The sequence below is a fragment of the Hyperolius riggenbachi genome, chromosome 2, assembly GCF_040937935.1.
Source record: "Hyperolius riggenbachi isolate aHypRig1 chromosome 2, aHypRig1.pri, whole genome shotgun sequence".
Taxonomy (NCBI): Eukaryota; Metazoa; Chordata; class Amphibia; order Anura; family Hyperoliidae; genus Hyperolius; species Hyperolius riggenbachi.
Genome location: NC_090647.1, coordinates 413,345,028 through 413,365,367, shown reverse-complemented (window position 1 = coordinate 413,365,367; position 20,340 = coordinate 413,345,028).

The window sequence follows — 20,340 nt, the reverse complement described above, 5'->3', positions numbered from 1 at the left end:
ATGATGTCGGTGACGTCATCCCGCCCTGTCGCCATGGCGACGGGGAAGCCCTTCAGGAAATCCCGTATCGAAGCGGGCAGGGGGGATGCCGCTGTACAGCGGCTATCATGTAGTGAGCCCTAGGCTCGCTACATGATTTAAAAAAAATAAATTAAAAAATAGTGCTGCGCTGCCCCCTGGCGGTTTCTAATAGACCGCCAGGGGGGTTAACATGATGACTAAAATGTATAAATGTCTAACAGAGTGCAAGCAATTAAATTAACAACATTCCATGACACAAAAGGGTGAGAGCCCTGCCCTTGCAAGCTTACAATCTAAAGGAATGGGGTGGAAACAAGAGGTAGGGGAAGTATACAGTATATGTGCAGGCAGTGTGTAATTAGGTTATTTAGTGGAAGCATGGCCTAAGCTAGAGCATATGCTTGTCGGAAAAGGTGGGTTTTGAGGGAGCGTTTAAAGATTTCAAAGGTGGGAGAGTGGCGGATGTGCTGTGGAAGGGCATTCCAGAGGAGGGGTGAGGCATACTATATGTATCTTATAAAGTATTAAGTCTTAAAGGAAAACTTAAGTCAAAAAAAAAAAATGACATTTACTCACCTGGGGCATCCCTCAGCACCCCGAAGCTGGATGGTGCCCTCGCAGCCCCGCTCCGATCGTCCTGTCCCCGCCGGCGGCTACTTCCGGTTCGGCGACAGCCGCCGACAGGCTGGGAACGCGGCTGATTTTCCGCGTTCCCAGCCGCTGCTATCACCCTCTATGCTGCTATAGCGTCTATATATACGCTATAGCAGCATAGAGGGTGATAGCAGCGGCTGGGAACGCGGAAAATCAGCCGCGTTCCCAGCCTGTCGGCGGCTGTCGCCGAACCGGAAGTAGCCGCCGGCGGGGACAGGACGATCGGAGCGGGGCTGCGAGGGCACCATCCAGCTTCGGGGTGCTGAGGGATGCCCCAGGTGAGTAAATGTCATTTTTTTTATTTGACTTAAGTTTTCCTTTAAGGGGTTGATAAAGCTGCAAAGTACTATGTTGCATCTGTAAATAGGCATAAATATTTACAGTTTCTGCATTCTTTCAAGAATAATTCAGTAGTAAATGTGATGTTCCTTTTGTTTGGACTAATAAAACTTTTGATAGAATTAGCTTTTGTTATTCCCTCCATTTTTCAGACCTCCTGAATCAGCCTTAGACTCAGTAGCACATCAACATATAAATAAATAGAGGTGGTTCTGTCAATTAATAGAATATAGAAGCTATGTGACCAATGATAAGAGTCAGGAATTTGTAACGCTACGTGAGTAAAGAGTAAAACAGCACCACTGTAAACAACTGTAAATAAAAGTTCAGAAATGTGTAGTGGAAGGTATCACAGAGTTGAGTACAGCTATGAAGGCCTTGAAGGACCACTATTGCCGATACATTTAAAAAAGTAAAGTATATGTATACACATGTACACATGTTACATATAATACATTTGTCCCACAATAAAATGCACTATATATTACCTTTTCCCGATGTTACTGTCATTTGAAGAAGGTATTAATAATATGACAGACCAGGCAGGTTTCGGACAAAATTCCAGCAGGCCTGTCTCCCCACATGCATGCTATTCTGGCAGTTGGACTGTGCCAGGGGATGCTTTTGAAAATAAAGGAAACCTGATTTTCCCCCATGAGGAGATGGACTGGTTTAGAACTTGTCAGATCCGTCAGATTTTTACCACCTACTGTAAGTAACAGAAACATAAGAAAAATGTAATTTGAAGTTCATTTTACTCTGAGACAAATGTACATCTTATACATGGCAAACAGATGTATTTTAAATTTATCAATTTTCATGATAGTGGTCCTTTAACCACTTAAAGAGGCACTTAAGTCTAAAAAAAAATGAGTTTTACTCACCTGGGGCTTCCCTCAGCCCCCCGCAGCCGATCGGTGCCCTAGCCGTGTCTCTGCAATGCTCCCGTCCCCGCCGGCAACCACTTCCGGTTTCGCCATCAGGACCCGACAGGCATGGGAACGCGAGTGATTATTCGCGTTCCCAGCCACAATATCGCCCCCTATGCTGTTATTGCGGCCAGGAGTAATAAATAAAATAATAAAAAAAAGTTTCCATTTCAGCTAACTTGTGACAAAAAAAAAATGAAATCTACCACGGATTCTGAATACTTTGGGGTGTAAACTTTCCAAAATGGGGTCATTTGTGGGGTGTGTTTTCTATCCTGGCATTTTGGGGGGTGCTAAATTGTAAGCACCCCTGTAAAGCCTAAAGGTGCCCATAGGACTTTGGGCCCCCTAGTGCACCTAGGCTGCAAAAAAAGTGTCACACATGTGGTATCGCCGTACTCAGGAGAAGTAGTATAATGTGTTTTGGGGTGTATTTTTACACATACCCATGCTGGGTGGTAAAAATATCTCTGTAAATGAGAAATTTTTGATATTTTTTACACACAATTGTCCATTTACAGAGGTATTTCTCCCACCCAGCATGGGTATGTGTAAAAATATACCCCAAAACACATTATACAACTTCTCTTGAGTACGGCGATACCACACGTGTGACACTTTTTTTGCAGCCTAGGTGCGCTAAGGGGCCAAAAGTCCTATGAGTACCTTAAGGATTTCACATGTCATTTTGAGGTATTTAATTTCCAGACTACTCCTCACGGTTTAGGGCCCCTAAAATGCCAGGGCAGTATAGGAACCCCACAAGTAACCCCATTTTAGAAAGACGACACCCCAAGGTATTCCGTTAGGAATATGGTGTGTTCATAGAAGATTTTATTTTTTGTCACAAATTAGCGGAAATAGATTTTTATAGTTTTTTTTTCACAAAGTGTCATTTTCCACTAACTTGTGACAAAAAATAAAATATCCTATGAACTCATCATACACCTAACAAAATACCTTTGGGTGTCTTATTTCTAAAATGGGGTCACCTGTGGGGTTCCTATACTGCCCTGGCATTTTAGGGGCCCTAAACCGTGAGGAGTAGTCTAGAGACCAAATGCCTCAAAATGACCTGTAAAATCCTAAAGGTACTCATAGGACGTTGGGCCCCTTAGCGCACTCAGGCTGCAAAAAAGTGTCACACATGTGGTATCGCCATACTCAGGAGAAGTAGTATAATGTGTTTTGGGGTGTATTTTTACACATACCCATGCTGGGTGGGAGATATATCTCTGTAAATGACAATTTTTTGATTTATTTACACACAATTGTCCATTTACAGAGATATTTGTACATTTACAGAGGTATTTCTCCCACCCAGCATGGGTATGTGTAACAATACACCCCAAAACACATTATACTACTTCTCCTGAGTACGGTGATAACACATGTGTGACACTTTTTTGCAGCCTAGGTGCGCTAAGGGGCCCAAAGTCCTATGGATACCTTTAGGATTTTACAGGTCATTTTGAGGCATTTGATTCTAGACTATTCCTCACGGTTTAGGGCCCATAAATGCCAGGGCAGTTCAGGAACCCCACAAGTGATCCCATTTTAGAAAGACGACACCCCAAGGTATTCCGTTAGGAGTATGGTGAGTTCATAGAAGATTTTATTTTTTGTCACGAGTTAGCGTAAATTGATTTTTATTGTTTTTTTTTCACAAAGTGTCATTTTACACTAACTTGTGACAAAAAATAAAATCTTCTATGAATTAATCATACATCTAATGGAATACCTTGGGGTGTCTTCTTTCTACAATGGGGTCACTTGTGGGGTTCCTATACTGCCCTGGCATTTTAGGGGCCCAAAACCGTGAGGAGTAGTCTAGAAACCAAATGCCTCAAAATGACTGTTCAGGGGTGTAAGCATCTGCAAATTTTGATGACAGGTGGTCTATGAGGGGCGGAATTTTGTGCAACCGGTCATAAGCAGGGTGGCCTCTTAGATGACAGGTTGTAGTGGCACTGAAGTGCAGGAAGCGCAGGATGTTCTCAAATCGTGACCTGGACATGGAAGCAGAGAACATGGGCATGTAATGTATTGGGTGCGTAGACCAATAAGACCACAATACATTCTTTTTGACTAGACCCATGTTAAGGACAAGGCCTAAAAAAATGTTAAGTTTGGAAACTTGGAGTGGTTTCCACTGAAAAGGCTGGGCATGGTAGCTTCTCGGATTGGCGGTTGCATATTGTGTGGCATAACGGTTGGTCTCAGCCACAATTAAGTCGTAGAGATCCACGGTGCAGAACAGATGAAAAAAGTCTAGGGCCGATCCTAGATTATTTGTCTCCACCTGGACTCCATACTGGGCGGTGAAAGGGGGCAGTACGGGTGCAGCGGAACCAGGAGATTGCCAATTGGGATTTGCCAGCACCTCTGGGAGACTATGGGTAGTGCGGGCCCGTTTTGCTGGTGGCTGCGACTCGGGTCTTAATGCACGTGCCACCGAACCAGTTTCTACTACCATGCTGATGCTCGCCACTTCACCAGGGTCTATGGTAGTACTGGTGCTAGGTCCAGGAGATGATATGCTGCTGGTGCATGCCTCACCAAGAAAACTCGGATCAGCGCTAGCACCACTCTGCTGCCCTTGAGTCTGATCCTGCGGTTTAGTGACATGGGGTGTGGTACGCCTGGCTCTAGCCGGGACCTCAACCTCGTCATTGCTATCAGTCAGAGAGCCACTGCTGTTCACCAGTTCGTATTCTGACCCGGATGATTCGTCGGATGAGGCTTCCCAATCGCACTCACCCCACAGGGCCAGAATCTCGGCGGCCTCTTCAGCGGAATACCCCTTTTTTGCCATGGTGGACTGCTAAATTTAGGGGAAAAAAGAGCACCTACCTAGTAAAAGGGAGTACTTGTGAAGTAGAAAGCTGTGGTCACTGAGTTTTGATTTAAAAAAATCAAAACTGATCTTTACAGCGCCACAGCTATTGTACATTGTTTTTTGCAATGATCAGAAAAAACAAATTCTGTCACTGCGGTGGGGCTGCTGAACGCAAGTGCAGGTGAACGATCAGGCCTGATCGGTCAAACACTGTGTTTTTAGTGTATCCAAGTGACCCTAATATAGATCTGACTGCGATCAGTCACTTACAGATACTATATAGTAGCAATGCTGATTAGCGACAGTGATGATGCTAATCAGCAACTAATTAGTGACTGCGGTGTGGTGGGCTGGGTGCTAACTGACGCTAACTACCCAACGAAGGGCCCTAGCTAAATAACTGGCCTAACTGTTAACACTAGTGATACTAAAAAAGTGACAGTTTTCACTGATCACTGTTTTTAGATCACTAGGATAGTGACAGGAGGGTGATCGGGGGGGGTTCTGAGGGGGATCTGAGGGTGTGGGCGGGTGATCAGAAGCCCGCAGGGGGCAGATTAGGGCCTGATCTGATGGGTAGGTGTGCTAGGGGGTGACAGGTGGTGACAGGAAGTGATTGATGGGTGTCTAAGGAGGTGATTAGAGGGGAGGATAGATGCAATCAATGCACTGGGGAGGTGATCAGGGGGGTTTTGAGGGGGTCTCTGAGGGTGTTGGCGGGTGTTTGGGTGCCCACAAGGGGCAGATTAGGGTCTGATCTGATGGGTAGCAGTGACAGGGGGTGACGGGTAGAGATGACCCGAACCTCCGATTTTTGGTTCGCAAACCGGGTTCGCGAACCTTCCGTGAAAAGTTTGGTTCGCCCGAACTTTCGCGAACCGCAATAGACTTCAATGGGAAGGCGAACTTGGAAAACTAGAATAATTTATGCTGGCCACAAAAGTGATGGAAAAGATGTTTCAAGGGGTCTAACACCTGGAGGGGGGCATGGCGGAGTGGGATGGATGCCAAAAGTCCCGGGGAAATGTCTGGATTTGGCGCAAAGCAGCGTTTTAAGAGCCGAAATCACATTGGGCTCGATTTACAAAGCGGTGCTAACCTAGTTAGCACACCTAAAGACTTTTGGGTGTGATAAGCATTGCACTAAGTAGGTTAGCACCGCTTTGAGGGAAAAACTCGCGCACAAAGTTTTGCGCAAAGTGCGGTGCGCGCGAAACGTCGCATAGGGTTTAATGGCATTGCGCGCTCTAAAACTTTGCGCACGAGTTTATTTTATCACGCCTAAACTGAGTTTAGGCGTGATAATGGGCTTTTCACCAGTGTGCTAGCAGTTAGCACGGCTTTGAGAATCAAGCCCATTGAATGCTAAATTGCAGGCCTAAAGTGCTTTAAAACATCTTGCATGTGTATACATCAATCAGGGAGTGTAATTAGAGTACTGCTTCACCCTGACACACCAAACTCACTGTGTAACGCACCGCAAACAGCTGTCTGTGTAGTGACGGCCGTGCTCGACTGGTGCGCACCATGGCTAGAGTGCAGGCCGTGGCGGTTTTCAAGCCCATATGGTCGCCGGACTGAGGTAGCTGAATGACATAAGAGTGACTGTCCAACTGATCAAATTTGGTCTGTCCACAATGAAGCAACAACCTCATATAGCCGGCAGTCATTGCTTCATTGTGATACGCAAGCCCCTTCACTGCGGCAAGGTAATGATCACGAAGGGGAATTGGCACATGTACATGCCTTTTGTTTTGTTGTTGCAGCCGCAGTGCAGCCAGAAAAATTAGGCAGGCATGTACATGCACCAGAAAAATCATTATAGCGGCCACTGCTAGCAGCGGCCTTAAAAATTCAGGAATCAGCCTGGAGTCCTGGACCCTGTTGGTGGTGGCAGTCAAGCAGCCTGCAGGCTGAGATGCTGTGTGGGGAGCGACTTAGTCTTGGGGCAGGCAGTCAAATGGCGTGCAGGCAGAGATGCTGTGTGTGGGGACTGACTTAGTCTTCGGGCAGGCCTGACCGTGCTTTGCAGACCACGTGGTCAGATGGTCCCTTGACCCAACGCTGTGTGCCACCACTTGCCGTTCAACATCACGGTACTGTTTGGGTATTGCCTTTTTTGAGAAATAATTGCATATCTTCCACTGCGGTGTGTGGATTTGCTTTTGTGTGCTGCTTTCCCTCAGGTGGTCATCCATTGCAGTTTGTGCTTTGTAATCATGTGCCTTGGTAAGGTAGTTGTCCCTATGCGGGTCTTGGTCATTCCACGGCTCAATTTTCGGTGGCAGAAAGTACAGATGGCATTGCTCTCATCTGAGGCAGACACACACAAAAATTTCCACACCGCTGAGCCCTGGGGTGATGCCACTTTGGTTGTGGCGGCCGACTGAGTGTTAAGTGGGGTGCCAGAATCAGAGCAGGAGGAGGAAGATATGTCACGCTTCCATGCGGAAACTGAGAAAGATGAGGTGTTCTGTGTGAAATAGTCAACTACGTCCTGACAATATTGGGGGTTGATGGCACGTCCCTTCTTCTGAACACTGTACTTTGGTCGCAGGCTGCACGAAATCACGACAGTGCGACCTTGAACAGACCTGCCAGGTGGCCTGCTTCTGCCTTATGTTTTGTCCATATTGGGGAGGATGAAGTGAAAGGTATGCACTGACTTGACTAATACAATGTGCAGTCAGTCACACAGGTGCAGTGAACAGGTATGCACGGAGTGGTATATCACACTGCGTGCGCTCACGTAGGTAGATGGGTGCACTGAAGTGAACAACAGGTAGTAGGTATATTCAGTGATGGGTATTTCATGTGCACCTGTCACACACAGACAGGTACCGGATAGGCACAGTGACACTGCGTGCGCTCACATAGGTAGGTGGGTGCACTGAAGTGAACACAACAGGTAGTTGTTAAATATACATTTAAGACATGGTTAAAATCGCGTTGTGCAAACTGCGAGCGATTCTGCATGAAAATCTGCATAGAAATACCAACGAAACCGCAACCGCATGCAGATTTTTTTCTGCGATTTTCCCGTCGAAATTGCACCGTAGTTGTGGAAACGGGCCCTAATGAAACAGTTTAGACTATATCTGCAATATGACTTCATGCATAGGCAGCAATGAAATAGTTTACACTTCATTTGTAAAGTCCAGAGATGAAACTGCTATATAATCTTCCTCCAGATGGCAACCCTATTGAATAAAGGTGTCAAATGGGTTGTTAAATATACATTTAAGACTCGCGGAGGAACATTAATTAGTGAGCAGACAAATTATCTCTCCTGCCACAATTACACAGATTTATAGGCTAAAATCATGTAGGGATCCAACAGCCACAATTCACATTGAGCAGTTTTCGTCTTTAAAGTCACAGTCTTTTTACAGGCGCTACCTTTGCAAAACAAACTAGACTGTTTATATCGATGTCATCATATTATAAATGTAATGTATCCTTTCTACCGCTGCTGTCTGCTATGTATCACCCCACACTCTACCCCTGATTTGACATTTCCAGATGCTCATTTAAATACTTCAGCCATTTTTTGAAAGTGCACATAATCTGCGTTGGGTGAAATTGAAAAATTACACTTGTTAAAAACTACCGGTATATCAATAAAAGGAAATATCACAACTCATGAAATAACCCCAGATTGGGAATAAACAAAAACATTTTTCTATGATGCGAAATCAGACAAATCAAAGTCACTTGTTCATCAATTAATAGGCAACTTTTTTTATAAGTGGCCATAGGAGTTTCAAAAATACAAATGAATAAATACAAATGATTAAAAAGCGGCTCCTGACCTGCTCACAGAGGTGCGCCATCTTATAGGCGGCAGAGTGAGAGAATTGTGGCGGGTGCAGAGCAGCGAGATCTGCGGTAACGCACGACGGGTAAGGGGAAATCGATGTCCTGTCAGAGCTGCGCAGCCACCTGCAGGACGTAGATTTCTACCAACACAGTCCAGAACTGGTTAATTTTAGAGATGGACCGAACGGTTCCCGGCAAACTTCCGTGGTTTGTGATCGCGAAGAACCGTGAACTTTTGTGGAAGTTCGGGTCGCCCCCATAGTGCATCATGAGGGTCAACTTTAACCCTCTACATTACAGTCAGCGGGCACATTGTAGCTAATTAGGCTATACTCCCTCCTAGAGTCCCCCCCCCCCCTTATAAAAGCAGCATCAGGCATTGGACTCACTCGTGTGCCTGAATTAATTAGAGAAGGGAAAGCTGCTGCAGACTTTCATAGGGAAAGCTTAGTTAGGCTCTTGTAGGCTTCTTAGCTTGCTCCTTGCTGATTCTTATTGCTAAAAAAGCACCCCTCAACAGCTCTTTTGAGAGCTAATTTTGTTCTTGTGATCTATTTTTTTGTTTGTTTGTTTTTCCCACTGACACTTGTGTTGCATAGACAGACTTGATAATTACTACTGTGTGTGCCACTGCCAGGCCCAGCACATTCAGTGACTACCTGTGTGTGTGACAGGTGCATATTGTAATACCCATCACTGCATATACCTACTACCTGTTGTTCACTGTGCACCAACCTACCTACGTGAGCGCACACAGTGTCACTGTGCCTGTCTGGTACCTGTCTGTGTGTGACAGGTGCACATTGTAGTACCCATCACTGCATATACCTACTACCTGTTGTTCACTTCAGTGCACCCACCTACCTACGTGAGCACACGCAGTGTCACTGTGCCTGTCCGGTACCTGTCCGTGTGTAACAGGTGCACATTTGTAATACTAATCATTGCATAATTGTTCACAGTACCTGTGTGACCGCACACTGTGTACTATACCACTCCGAGCATACCTGTTAACTGTATTGCCCCAAAGAAGAGAAAGGACTGCGCTCCACAGCACTTAAGTACTATATATAGATATAACACCAATGTCACCAGTTTATATTGGGGATCCACAGACTTCACTCGAGTACACACACTCTCCAGCAACGATCCAGTCCACAAAAGAAGTTGCGATCACAATCCTGACCTCCCAGTAGGAGTATAGAATTTCCCTGCAAAAAAATCGGGATATAGTGCAGTACCGCCTAGTATGAACCACCCTGTGATTCACTTCACAAAGTTGTGCAATAAGGGACCTCCACCCAGATACAGAGGAAAGCAAGGGGTTTTATTTTTTTTTTCCACCTACTTTGTGAGTCTCACTCACCAGATTCTTTCTTGTGCTTTATACATATAAGCCCTCCATCCCGGGCAGCAACAGTTAAAAACCTTCAAACATAAAACGGAACTCGCATAGCATAAAAAACTTTTTACATTTATTGCTAAAATGCATAAAAGATCTGCGTACCAGATTTCCAATCATAAGCGCTTCTCTATGTGTGCCAGCACCGCCACGGTTGGATCTCCACTGCACGCCACAGTCCCCGCTCTGATTACTTCCTCCTTCCGTCCCGCGTGACTCCTAGGCTCCTCCCTACGCGTTTCGTCATTTGACTCATCAGGGATGCCCCTGATGAGTCAAATGACGAAACGCGTAGGGCGGAGCCTAGGAGTCACGCAGGACGGAAGGAGGAAGTAATCAAAGCGGGGACTGTGGCGTGCAGCGGAGATTCGACCGCGGCAGTGCTGGCACACATAGAGAAGCGCTTATGATTGGAAAACTGGTACGCAGATCTTTTATGCATTTTAGCAATAAATTTAAAAAGTATTTTACGTTATGCGAGTTCCGTTTTATGTTTGAAGGTTTTTAACTGTTGCTGCCCGGGATGGAGGGCTTATATGTATAAAGCACAAGAAAGAATCTGGTGAGTGAGACTCACAAAGGGGGTGGAAAAAAAAAAACCTTGCTTTCCTCTGTATCTGGGTGGAGGTCCCTTATTGCAGAACTTTGTGAAGTGAATCACAGGGTGGTTCATACTAGGCGGTACTGCACTATATCCCGATTTTTTTGCAGGGAAATACCTGTTAACTGCACCTGTGTGACAGCTGCACATTGTATTGTTATACCAGTCACTGCATACCTTTCACTGCATCTGTGACTGCACATTGTATTATACCTGGCAGTCAGTGCATACCTTTCACTTGAATGGATAAAGTCGATTAGTAGTGTCGTATACAGCAGGGCCTCGAAAGTCCTGTATTGTTATTTTTTGTCACTACCTCGGGACTTGCTTGCCATGCCTGCTGCCTTCCTTGGATGTGTGGTGGTAGCCGTTTTTCAGGCTCCAACTCATGACCGGAATCGAACCCTGACTCCCCGGCCATGCGCTTTCTTTAACAATGGTAGAGAAAGAACCATCGACAGTATGAGCAGCGATGGACAACTGGGTGTGCAGGCTTGACCTGTGGCCACAGCTGTCACAATTTGCCATCCAACTTCTGTCTTGCCCTGCCTCAAGCGTCCTGTCAGAAAGGACCTTCAGTGCAGCTGGAGGCATTGTCACTGAGAAGAGAAGTCAACTAAGTCACAAAAGTGTTCAGTACCTCACCTTTATCAAAATAAATGAGGGCTACTGCCCGCCCCAAGACTAAGTCAGTCCCCACACACAGCATCTCTGCCTGCACGCCGTGTGACTGCCTGCCCCAAGACTAAGTCGCTCCCCACACAGCACCTCTGCCCGCAGGCCGTTTGACTGCCTTCTCCGTCACCACCAGCAGGGTCCAGGACTCCGGGTGGATTCCTGAATTTCGCTATAATAATTTTTCTGGTGCGTGTACATGCCTGCATAATTTTTCTGGCTGCACTGCAGCTGCAACAACAAAACACAAGGCATGTACATGTGCCAATTCCCCTCCGTGATCATTACCTTGCCACGGTGAAGGCCTTGCGTATCACAATGAAGCAATGACCGCCGGCTATATGAGTGTCTCGGGGGGGGGGGGGGGAGGCACACCCACGATAATAAGGTTTTTGATTCATTGTGGACAGACCAAATTTGATCAGCTGAACAGTCACTGTTCTGTCATTCAGCTACCTCAGCCAGGGGACCATATGGGCTGGAAAGCCGCCATCGCCTGCACTCTCGTCATGGTGCGCACCAGTCCAGTATGGCCGTCACTACACAAACAGCTGTTTACGGTCACTGCATACCTTTCATTGCATCTGTGACTGCACATTGTATTATACCTGGCAGTCAGTGCATACCTTTCACTTGAATGGATGGCAGACTTGCCCTCCATAACAGATTCTCGTTACAGGTAGTAAAGTCGATTAGTGTCATATACAGCAGGGCCTAGAAAGTCCTCCTGTATTGTTATTTTTGGTCACTACCTAGGGACGTGCATGCCATGCCTGCTGCCTTCCTTGGATGTGTGGTAGCCGTTCCTGCTCCTTTGCCCACAGCGTGCCTGCTGCCTTCCTTGGATGTGTGGTGGTGGTAGCCGTTTCTTAGGCTCCCACTTCGGACCAGAAATGAACCAGGATTCCCCGGCCATTACCCGTGGTCACCATGCTACTACGAAAGTACCATCGAAAGTTTCACACAGTTGAATGAATGGCAGACTTGCCCTCCATAACAGATTCTCGTTAAAGGCAATTGGTGTCATCTCTGGCACACAGCGCTGGGTCAAGGGTTCATCTGACCACAGATGCCTGGTCTGCAAAGTACGGTCAGGGCAGGTACATTACTTATACGGCAAATAGGTTCTTACTTGGATGTGTGGTGGTGGTAGCCGGTTCTCAGGCTCCCACTCTGGACCAGAATCGAACCCTGATTCCCTGGCCATTACTCGTGGTCACTCACAACGGCAGACTTGCCCCTCCATAACAGATTCTCGTTACAGGTACTGAACAGCCAGCAGAAAATGTAATTTAAAAAAAATAGATGTAATCTTTAACAATGGTAGAGAAAGAACCATCGAAAGTTGATAAGGCAGTCAGACATTACCTGATATCACTGAGGAAGAGCAATCTCGCCATGGTGTGCACCAGTCCAGCACGGCCGTCACTACACAAACAGCTGTTTGCGGTGCTTTACACAGTGAGTTTGGTGTGTCAGTGTGAAGCAGTACTCTAATTACACTCCCTGATTGATGTATACACATGCAAGATGTTTTCATAGCCCCCAACCGTCCCGGATTGGTCGGGATTCTTCCGATTTGGGGGGCTGTCCTGCTATCCCAGGCCCCCCCTCTTGAATCCCGGCCGACTGGGCAGATAATGGAGGCAGAAAAACTGATCGAGGCTCCAGCCGCGGTAATGGAGGGATGCGGGAGCTTCATTACTTCCTCCCTCTCTGAATACCCCCCTATTGTTTTGTCTGTGTCCCCCCCCCCCCCTGTAGGCAGAGTGAGCGCAGCGGAGCGAGCAGTCGGGTCCTCTTATCGCTGATGCACGCGTACTGTCTGGCATCGAACCTTCATGTGCTTCCTGTTTACTATGACGTCACAGGAAGCAGATGGAGATCCGGTGCCAGAGACAGTACGCGTGCATCAGCGGTAAGAGGACCCGACTGCCCGCTCCGCTGCGCTCACTCTGCCTACAGGGAGGGAGGGAGGGGACACAGGCATACATAGGGGGGTTATCAGAGAGAGGGAAGGAGGTGTTAAGCTCCCGCATCCCTCATTACCGCGGCTGGAGCCTCGATCAGTTTTTCACCTCTTCTCTGCCCAGGCAACCCCCCCCAACCTAAAAGTGACACCCTCCTCCCTACCCATGGGCATTCCCCCCCTCCACTGACAACCTCCCTACCCACTAGCACCCTCTAGCCTAGTGTCAGTGCACTCTGCTAATGGGGGACACTGGGGGGCAGATCTCAAGGGAGGGAGGTAGTAATGCTATGCCCGCATCCCACTTAGGCGCGGCTGGCGCCTCGATCATTTTTTTTTTTTTGCAGTGGCACCCGTCCTCACCCTCCTCCCCACCCACGGGCACCCTTACCCTCCTCCCAACCCACGGGCAGGGTGTATGAGGGTATTAGACTGCTGCACTCATGTGTGTACACAGATGGGAGCAGGGAAGTCAGCGCCAAAAGTCCACAAGTATCCAAGGAAATCCCGCTACACCAAGAGGTAGGGTGAAGTAGAAAAAACTTTATTTTAAATCCATCTTAATCCATTAGCAGAGTACAGATAAAAAAGCTCACGCGTATCAAAGCAGTGTGTGGCTCCTTAATCATAGCTTGCCAAGACAGGTTTTCATACAGATTATATAGGGTACAAAACCACACCTCTAGAGGTGTGTGCCTTCGAAATAGTAAAAAAGGGCGCATGCTGCTCATGGACTATAAGGGCGCCGCCATAGAGAGCAATGTTAATTATTGCTTACTCTGCGCCCGCTAGGAAAAAAGGGCGCAAAACACTATTTTCCGCTTACATATAACATTCAACTAATATATTCGTTTACAATTCCTCATTATTTCCTATGGACAATAGCGCTTCACATCATAAACACTATAAACAACACATTATTCCTACTACGTCTACACGGTAAGTATTTAACAGCGTCAACTGCACTATATCGCTAACAGAGGTTACCACATGTACATCGGTTACAACCTTTAACAGCAAATTAAAGGCTATAACACTGTAACACTGTAGTTTTACATAACATAATATAAACTATAAATCAGGGTATTTTACCTAACAACATAATTTACAAACGACGGCTACATTATTACACTCTAATTGATCGTTTAAATATCACACATAAAATAACGTTGTATATAGTAAACGAGAGTTACAGGTGTACTGGTTAGTAAAATATAAACCATATCTCTTGTTAAAAATAAAAACCTTTATTGCGGGCGTAACAAATAAACGAGGCCAACGCTTTTAAAACAACCGATAATTAAAAATCAATTTTTTTTAAACCTTATTTTTTGTGTTTATTTTTTTTAAAAAAGGAAATCTGTGTTGAAGCCGATGCCTAACCATTACATATTTTAAGCGTTTACTACGGTTTGCTGTATTACAAAACTCAATTCTCGTGCTAAAGATGTAAGCGTTAGATCGCGTTTACTTATATTTGAGGCACCCAACGCCTGCAAACAAACCCGTTGCATACAGCGAAAGTTTACATTCTTAATACTGCTTATAAAGAAAAACATTATTTAAGGGATATTAAAAATTTCGGCTATGAACAACTCTTTATTTGCCTACTATATTGAAATACTGATTGTGGAAGGCTATGATTAATTAATAATAATTATTCTACTGCGTAGCATGTGCCTCAAAGCTAGTACAGTGGAGCACTGGCTAACTGGGGTTCAAAATCGTAAAGGTACAGAGACACAAAAAGCCAATTATAGTTTTTTAATGTCAATGGTAATTCATGCTTCCATCTGCTTTGGAATGATGTAAGTGGATGGCGAAGACTACATGATGTAAATGGGAAAATTTGACTTACATTTACTAAAAACATCGTTACATGGTTTAAACAATCGCATTGGCCGCAAAGTTACAAACCTTAGATGTAGTATAAAAATCTGTAAGTAGACATAAGGAAATGATTGTACATAAACCGACATTAATATGCGATTAATACCGTTTAAATAATGAACATCGCCAAACGTTTCCAATATATAGTGCACGTTTTCAGTTCTATGTATACAAACGTAATATATCCCTTACAACTACAAACAGAAATAAGACAGACTTTTTGCTTCAAAACTTAATGTTTAAAAAATGTATTATACAGATTACAACAGTGCGAATAATATAGCCGTTATGGTCCGCCATTAGTAACACAAATAACTATAGTTTAGGTTGAATGAAACAGCAGTAAAAAATCGTTGAAAACTATACACGAAGTATTGAACGGTAAATAATACTTTAAATAACTCGGTGATTTACGTTAAAACTGTAAACCAAATTTAATGGTGTTTTTTTAATAGTGGTCCATTTCCCACATATCAATGTATACGCAAGTCAGAGTTTGCAAGAAATCGTTTGTTAAATTACCGGTTATCAACTGCTAAAGTGTTTGCATTATTTAGTGTTTAAATTCCTTAAAAACCGGCTATAAAAATGGTTTCGGAAATTTCCGTTTAAAAATTATAAAAACGCTAATAAACTCACTTCATACTTTAAACTATGTTTTTGCCCTAAAGTAAATAGGGAACGGTTTTATTCGCATCAAAAATGAGAAGTATTATATATCGTTCTAACCGTGTAAACTTAAAAACCGTACAACACCTTATAAACGTATTATGCGGTTTTGACATCTGTGTTAACGGTCATTTTAGTTATTTCACAAACCATAAAGTATAGATGCAAAATATGCGTTTCACTAATAGTTTCTTGTTATAAACGATATTATAACCCTTCTTTATCGTTTGATTTTTCTCCTTTTCCCGTAGTTTTTAGTTTACATCCTATTTATCCTGGTTATACGTTTATATTAAATCTTATTATTTCGGCTACACCCCGCGCCCTTTTTTCCAGGCGCCCTTTTTTGATAGACGCGTGTGCCTTAGCCTTAAAGGTGCACACATCATAGGCTAAAAAGTGGGATATACCACTATAATATGTATATAAAAAAAAAACAGAATCTGTTAAAAACACACGAATATTGCATCGTATTATAGCAACCTGTCATACATAGATGTAACAGTGATTTATAGTACCCAGACACATTATACAGGTATTGTATTAAAGAAAAAAGAAAAGAAGAAACAGAGGGATGGGCAGGAGAAAAAGAACGCAGAGAGAAGAACAGACCAAGATTGAGATACAATGTATGTATACAAACATAAGTATAATCCCTATTTATCATAAAATGTATGAAGATCTAGTCTCGAATTCATACCCAGAGGGGAACGTATCCCCAATTTCCAGATCCAAAAGGATTCCCGTTTCAATAGCTTATTATATAGATCTCCACCCCTTAATGATGGTGTTATTCTTTCTATAGCTTGAAACCTAAACCCTGACATATCGCCTCGGTGGACATAAAAGAAATGTTTGGAGACACTAGACGCATGCTGGTTGATTGATGAGCACAGACATGGTAGCATGTGTACTGTGCTCATCAAAACACACAGACTGATATACACGTTGTTCTGGCAAGTTGTATGCCAGAAACAAGGCGTGCTCCCACTTTGGGAACGACCTTGTCCCCCAGCCTGTTTCAGAGTACACAGAGGCCTAGACCCACATGGCTCACACATACGGGTTCCTATAGATGTGGCTATAGTACCTGTAGATACTGTAGAGTCCATGACCAGACGCGTGAAATTATTTCACTCTCCAGGCATACCAATTTTCAAATGAGACAGTATATCAACTGTCAGACCTATAATGTCATATATTTGATCACCTGTACAGATTGTGAAACACAATATGTACGATGCACTACACGTCCTCTCCGTCAAAGAATCTCGGAGCACTATAATGGTGCTGGTAGATGCCTTAAAAATAATTCTTTTATCACGCATGCGTCTAGTGTCTCCAAACATTTCTTTTATGTCCACCGAGGCGATATGTCAGGGTTTAGGTTTCAAGCTATAGAAAGAATAACACCTCCATTAAGGGGAGGAGATCTATATAATAAGCTATTGAAACGGGAATCCTTTTGGATCTGGAAATTGGGGACACGTTCCCCTCTGGGTATGAATTCGAGACTAGATCTTCATACATTATATGATAAATAGGGATTATACCTATGTTTGTATACATACATTTGTATCTCAATCTTGGTCTGTTCTTCTCTCTGCGTTCTTTTTCTCCTGCCCATCCCTCTGTTTCTTCTTTTCTTTTTTCTTTAATACAATACCTGTATAATGTGTCTGGGTACTATAAATCACTGTTACATCTATGTATGACAGGTTGCTATAATACGATGCAATATTCGTGTGTTTTTAACAGATTCTGGTTTTTTTTATATACATATTATAGTGGTTTATCCCACTTTTTAGCCTATGATGTGTGCACCTTTAAGGCTAAGGCACACACCTCTAGAGGTGTGGTTTTGTACCCTATATAATCTGTATGAACACCTGTCTTGGCAAGCTATGATTAAGGAGCCACACACTGCTCCGATACGCGTGAGCTTTTTTATCTGTACACTGATGATGGATTAAGATGGATTTAAAATAAAGTTTTTTCTACTTCACCCTACCTCTTGATGTAGCGGGATTTCCTTGGATACTTGTGGACTTTTGGCGCTGACTTCCCTGCTCCCATCTGTGTACACACGTGATTGCAGCAGTCTACTCCTCTCTTTCTGCATTGCTCTATATGGCCAGCTGAGACGAGCTCCCACGTGTATGGGTTGAGAACTGTATCTACAGTACTTATTTCTGTACCAACTGTTCCACATCAGTGATACATGCATCAGTATTATTTGCACCTGCTGTCCTTCCACTGGTTATTCCTGTCTCTCCTTACGTGCAGTGGTCCCCTATGAACTTTGGGTTGAAAGCTCTTGCAAGCTGCACGTGCCCCCAATATATGTGTAACATCTGAGGTTGCTTTTTCTGGCGCTGCCGTGGCCGGTGTGGAGTTTGGATGGAGGCTCGGTCCTTGCGAGGCCGTGGTGTTCCCCCCTCTGTTGGGAATAGGGACGGGGACGCGGGGATCTATCGGCATCCATGGCGGCGAAACAGGCTACAACAAAATGGCCGCCGCAACACCATACCACGCCGACAACGGACCTGCCGAACCGGAAAAACGCAAGCGGAAGTGACATCACTGTCCAGAGCCCTCAGAAGCAGGCGCAGATGGCGTCCCCTCTTTCCACAACACTGCAGTCATCAAGAAAGGATGTTAGTCCATGGCAAACACAGCAGTGGGAGCGGGCTGATGTCCCCCACCAACAAACGGGCACACAAAAGGAAACCGTTTTGCCTGTTGCAGCAGATAACATGAAGCCATGTTCCAGCAGTGGGTCAGATCAAGCACATGATAATGTGAGTAACTTTTTTCATCTTACTAAACCTACTAAAATGAACTTAGAGGACTGGATCAAAAGAGGGGCTATCCCCAAATCCTCTAATGTACAGGAACTTATTAGAAGATTTATCGCAGCCAATGAGGAACTTAATAAAAGTATAAGCAGTACTATGAATCCCTCTCCACAAGAGAACCCACAGGTTGTTGGTCCAATTAATATATCTGATACAATGGCCCAAAAAGACAATCCTGGATCCTCTAGACAAGATGGTTTGACCAAAAAACCCTGTTCAGAACCTATCTTTCCTATACAGGACGATGAGTCCGACAACCTGGGAGTAACCGAACCAGATTCTGATTTTGCATTGAATATCTTAGGAGAACTTTTAATGTATCCTGATAAGATAGACAAATACATGTCTGTTTTTTCTAAACAACCAGGGACTCACAATATTGATCCTGCTATGAATTTACAATCTTCCTTTTCAGGTTTGGAATATTTATTAAACAAAGAAATACGTTTGTGGTGGGATATTACCACTCTGAAACATTTTGTGGCTGAGGGCATGATCCCTAGGGGTCTACGAATTAAGAAAGTCCCCACCACCATTTACTCTAATCAGTTCGTAATCGAATGGAACCAGGTATTGACCGATTGTTCCATTCGTCTTATGAAACTGATTATATCATATGAGGAGAAAAAATTAGCAGATATCAAGGTCCAAATAGTAGATACTAGACGGGAGCTTAATAAGCTCTCTTCTTTTGAACATTTTGATGAACTAACTAATAAAATGAAAGAAAATATTTCCAAACTAGAAAATTTAATCATGAATACCAAGCGGGTCAAATTTCTCAGAGATTCTGGGGATTATAAAAACAATGTTGTATATGAATGGGGTAGGTGGGAAACAGTCCACAGGTCACCAAGATCCATTCTTCGTAAACCAAAACATAATAAGAGAGTTAGTTTTAGTTCTGCGGACAGCACAGGTTCAGCTTCTGACTCCTCAGATAATAGGGAAGGGAGGGTTCAGTCGGTCTTTTCTGGTACCCCCAAACGGGGGGGGGGGACACCAGCGTGGACAGTCTGTACAGGAAACCCCTCCAGGACAGCCAACATATTACCAGCGACCGAAGAGGAGCAACCGAAGGTACAGGGGGAGGGGAGGAGGAAGACCAGGAATGCAGGCCGCAAGAGACGAAGGATAGGTGATATTGTTTCTAATGTTATTAATCTGTCTAACACAGTCAGGGCCGGCCCTAGCCTTTTTGCCGCCTGAGGCAAAATTAGAAAAAATCGCCCCCCCCCCCCAGCCGTGGGGGGGGGGGGTGCCGAGCTGGAGGTGTAGCTGGCAGAAAGGGGGTATTGGGCCTAGCAGCGCCTGGGTCCCCCGATCTGCGCTCCTCCTCCAGCGTAAAGTACCAGCCAGCGCGCATATGTTGAAGAGGCAACGGGCGGAGGAATCACTCACCTTTTCCGCGTTCCATCGTGCGCTCCACTGACGTCACTTCCTGCAAGGCCGTCCACTTACAATACAGTGGGCGGCCTTGCCGGAAGTGACATCAGTGGAGCACAGGATGGAACGCGGAAGAGGTGAGTGATTCCCCCGCCCGTTGCCTCTTCGTCATATGCACGCTGGCTGGTACTTTACGCTGGAGTAGGAGCGCAGATCGGGGGACCCAGGCGAGGGAGGGGGGGGTCCGACCCCCCTCCCCGCCGCTAGGCCCAATACCCCCTTTCTGCCC